Source organism: Oryza glaberrima, chromosome 11 (assembly GCF_000147395.1).
Source record: "Oryza glaberrima chromosome 11, OglaRS2, whole genome shotgun sequence".
NCBI lineage: Eukaryota > Viridiplantae > Streptophyta > Magnoliopsida > Poales > Poaceae > Oryza > Oryza glaberrima.
The window spans coordinates 8681333-8686619 of NC_068336.1; the positions used below are offsets into that span (position 1 = coordinate 8681333).

The window sequence follows — 5287 nt, forward strand, 5'->3', positions numbered from 1 at the left end:
AATATAGAAAAATTCAAGTCATGCTTGATAATATTTAACGATAAATCAAACCACAATAAAATAAGTAATAGTTATATAGATTATTTGAATAAGATGAATGGTCAAAAAGTTAACGGCATTATATATTAAAAAGAAGGAGTAATTAATTATTATTTCAAATAACCTTGTACCATTATTTGCTACTCCCTATATCCCGAAATATAGTTATTTCTAGCTATCAATCAGGACAGAATGCCCTGTTGCTTATTCTTTGTAAGAAACAACTGTATCTTGGAACGGAGGTAGTATTTTAAAGGCGCCTAATTAAATGCATTCACGATGAATTTGTTTCCTTGTTTCCTTGACCAAACCGAGATCTCCGTTGCAAACCTATCCATTATTATGCTTGGCAAGTACATCGGCACCACAACACAATCTTCACCATCAGCATTCTTGCACTTCATAAAATAGCTTAATAGCTTGGACATGATGTCTCCTGCCATTGGTATGCCACCCCCAACTCGCTTCCCCCACCCAAAGTCTATCTTGTCCTCTCCAATGGTTGTTATATCAGACACAATATATGTTCGATCTACAACAAGCGATGGCCACTTACGGGAAGCTATCATGTCCACGGTTGATTTGATGTACTCATCAGTCACATTAAACTTAGCCTTGCGCACGAGCTGAACTGCATACTCAAGAGGATTTCCGCACAAGTCAGCAACCAATGTTTCTGCAACAGGAAGGACGAGACCACAACCATAGTAACCTTGAGGGACTGGTGGGTTGCGTTTCCACTTGCCACGAGAATTTAAAGTGAACATGAAACGTACAAGTTGTCCAGGAGAATAATCCAACGCAGCTGTGCGGCATTTCCATATTGCTCCAGATATTAGTTCGAATATGGTACTGGACTGCCTAAGGTGTGCAGAGAGATGGCTTCTCATGGCAGATATCTCTGCTGGGCCAAAAAGAAAGTATTGGCCTACCATAGCACCAGGTGGTGTGGATTGCATTATATCATTGCCGAGATTACCATCACGTAGTGCCTCATATGCTAGATGCACGTGTGATATACGGGGTGGGAAAACATAGTAAAGAGCTCCCTATTCCACAAAGGAAATATGGTCGGTAATGCCTCCCCCCATGCGATGTCAGCTATAGCTCTGATGAAATTTAACATGCCAAAGCCATCGCTTATGTTATGGCACATATGAAAGCCAACCACAAATCCTCCACATTTTAGTCGTGTCACCTACATGTGGTACATATGTAAACAAATGTGTTAAGTGTGATAATTTTTTTATGCTGACAGAAGAGGGATAGACACGAATGAACAAGAAATGATTTTTTTTTCTATACATTGCATCATAGGCAGGTTGATGATTATGCTTGGCCAAAAGCACGCATAAAAGGCAGGTGCAACTGTGTTTTTAATTTGTAGGTGAGGTGCAACCGTGTTTGGTAAAACAAAATACAAATTTACCATAATATATAATTACGCTCTTATTTTATAGACTGCATGATAATACTGAAACAGTTTTTGCTCCCCAAACTTCCATATAACTATATATTTGAGATTACTTGCCCTCAACAGTTGATGAAAAAAAAAATATCGATATGATTCAGATCTATCTGGCTGGAAAAGTCTACTAAGGCTGAGTTTGTATAGGAGGGTTCCCAACCCTTCTCCCTCGTTTTCTGCACGCACACTTTTCAAACTGCTAAACGGTGCATTTTTTAAAAAAGTTTCTATACGAAAGTTGTTTAAAAAAATTATATTGATCTGTTTTTCAAAAAAATAGCTAATACTTAATTAATCACGCGCTAATGGATTGCTCCGTTTTCCGTGTGGGAGGATAAGGTTCCCAACCATGATCTACGAACACAGCCTAAGTATAGTACGCCATATATGGATTGGTCTTATCGGTGCCCGTTTGTCTAAAATCGATACATATGAGATTTCTTCTGCATAAACAAGCCTTTCGACAGGATAAAATTAAGAACCGGCACTTATAACAACTCATTGGTGCCAACTCATAATAAAAACATGTAACAGTTGTCCCATCAGATCAGCACCTGTAGACGTCATATATGTGCCAGTTAATTAAAAAAAAGGTACCGATGAGTCTAGCATTAGAGGTGCCGGTTTTCATTTTGAACCGTCACATATGAGCATTGTATATATATGTGCCGGTATATAATTAAAAGACAGTATATATGATTTTGTCACTCATATACGTGTGGTTTTTATCTTTTATTTTTATATGAAGTTGGATGAAGATGAAATTTATATCAAATTTATAGAGTTTGACGAGATCAACAAATTTATAGTTTGATGACCTTTTCATTTGACGTTGTTTGGACGTATGAAAACATGTTATAAGTTCTCAGATCTATTTGGATAAATGAATTTTTAAAATTTGTGAATGGTCCCGAATGAAGAAAAAATTTATATGAAATCTATTGATCTCGAGGAGATCTAGAAAAGCTTGTGTAACTAACAACATTTTTATTTGAGCTTATCTGTATTGTTAAACGTACATGTTTCGAATGATAGGTAATCTTGAAAGAATAGTGTTTGGTTACAAGATAATTAACAAGTGTTTGTTAGGCGAGATGACAAAGAGAGTGAGGTCCTGTGGGTTCAAATCTTGCATGGCACATTCCCGTGAATATGGTGTGAAAAATTATGTGAGTTGTGAGAACCGAAATGTCATCGTGGAAAAAATAAAAAATGACCAATAGGTGATGGTTCTAAATTAGAACTGGGACCAGTGACTACTCTTATTAATTCGGCTATATTGGTGAACTGTCACCTATAAGGATTTGGAACAAGCATTAGTAAAAGTTTGTTCTACTAGTGTGCACTGATTGTAAATTTTAGTTCAATTTATATTCTATCTCAATGTTATATGGTATGAATGAAATTTTATTTCATAGAAAGTCCAAGCCACATGGATGTTCCTTTTCTTCCGTATCGAGCAAAAATGTCATAATAGCGAAAAAAAGATCTTTAATTATTAGAAGAATCTGTTTTTTTTTATCTACTTTATATACGGTTCCTAGAATTTAGAGGGAGGAATACATTATAGTTCCAGTGGTGCCTAGAAGTGATAGTTCTCGGTGCCTTTGTACTTCTAAGGACGTCGTATCGTGTGTTGTAAACAAAAAAAGTATGATACCGCTTCATGAACGGTTTAATATTGTACTCCCTCCGTACTCGTAAAGGAAGTCGTTTAAGACAATGTTTAAGTCAAACCTTGGAAATATAAATCATGAATAACTCCCAAGTTGTTAAGTTTGAAAATATAAAAAATTATATGAATAGATTTGTTTTGAAAAGTACTGTCATAAAAGTATACATATATTACTTTTCAGTAAATATTTTTATAGGAACAAGAAGTCAAAATTATATTTTAGAGACCGTGTCGCTGTCCGAAATGACTTCCTTTACAAGTATGAAGGGAGTATTATGGACGACAGCTGGTGAATATCTACAACAAAGTATGATGTCTCGGGTTCTGCAGTCCAGGGGTGCACATGATACTCATTGTCAAAATATAAAAAAGTTGATGGCTTTAATGGTTGTGATCGGTTGAGATAACAAAATAGATAGAAAAATTAAATGGAGTACACTGTGATTGGTTAAGTAGAATCAGATAGAATGGTTAATATTTTAGCAATATATATAGAAAGAGCACACTAAAACACTAGAAAGAATCTTGAAGACATGTGTATATGTATGGCTTGTGATGAACAGAAAAGTATACAGCATAGTACCTGCAGAAAGAATAATGGCTTGCCTACCACCATTTTAGTGTCACCCGGGTCACATAGGAATTCGTCCACGCAAGGGTAGGGTGGCAACAATGGCTTACCAAGCTCTTCCAGCCCCACATCTGCATCTGCCTCCACAAACACCACTCCTTCGGCAGTGCAGTCTACCACCAGCCTACCCTCTGGAAGCTCTGTGAGGCGACCAGCAATAGGATAGTAGTACACCAAGGCGTCTGCAAGGGCAGACTTGATAGCTTTTGCCGGATCAGATGGCCTAGAGCCATCGAAAGTACTACTAGGTTGGAAGAATTCAACAAAAGTAGCGTAGAACCGTAGAGAAGGTTGGTTGTCAATATCAGAGAGATACTTGCGCTCATTTGGCGTGGCCCAGGCTGGAGCCACTAGCTCAGGTTTGCTCCGTCGTACAGTGAACTTCGCCATACAGCTTAATTATACGATGGACGCTCGTACTTAAGCTAGGGAGTGCTGTTTGTGGTGGTACAAGTCCATTTGAGTCCGATAGGACCTATATATAGATCAAGGTCGCAGTGTATGCCTAGTAGCTGTCCATGAGAAAAATAAGACATGTTGCTTTAGTCAATTTCCGATATACCATCTATTGTGTGTAACACGAATCAATAGAAAATGGATCCGTGAGAAATAATGAACTAAACTTGCATGCTTAAATCTTCAAGAAAACCAAAAGAACACAGAGCAAAACCTCCCCCCTCAAATAAGTGGTCGAGCAAGAACAAGAGGTGCCGCTTTGTTCTTTGCTCAATCAGCTCGAGGGGAGGGGAAATGTTATATACTGCGATATTAGGTGCTGGTTCTTAACACATACCTCTAACAAAAATAAAGGTGCCAGTTTTCAAGTGTAGGTCCTTTACGACTACTAGCCAGATGAAAGACTTAAAGGTGCTGGTTCTTGTTAAGAACCGACATCTTTTTCTGACCGCTTATGTTGGTTCTATTGTGCGCCCCGCGGGCAACAATCCGGTTGACGTTTGTAAAATGTGTCAGATTTTAGTATAGAACTGGCACCTTTCTCTGACAGGGAAAATCAGTGCCGGTTTATTTTTAAAACTGGCATCTATTTCGCCTGAAAGGTTTCGGTTTTTTTTTTTTTTTGCCCTCGTGAACGGGAAAAGCACTAGAGGTTCCAGTTTTACATTTTTCGGCACCTATAGTGCTGACATGCATGTCTCTTTATGTAGTAGTGAAAAGTGAGTAGCAATGTTCCTAGAGAAATTTCTAACGTACTGTAAAGATGATCTTCCACCAAGAGAGTTATGGCTTCTGTACAAGAGACTTACTTTTTTTTACCATGAAGAGTTGTACTTATATTATTCCAATTCCCATCTTTAGTTAATCAAATAGAAACATGTAGAGTGAACAATAACAATGGCGGTTTGGAGATCCATATGAAACCTAAAAAACAATATTTTGCTGTGGAAGCACTTTGTGACCTTAGCATCAGTCCAAGATATGCGCAGGACTTCGTACATATATAATGTATTTCATG

General features: G+C 37.7%; 1 pseudogene; it reads right to left on the minus strand.

The window, feature by feature from the left end:
* Nucleotides 1–299: 299 nt before the first annotated feature.
* On the minus strand, nt 300–4203 carry LOC127753667 (acyl transferase 1-like; annotated as a pseudogene).
* Between the last annotated feature and the right edge of the window lie 1084 nt (nt 4204–5287).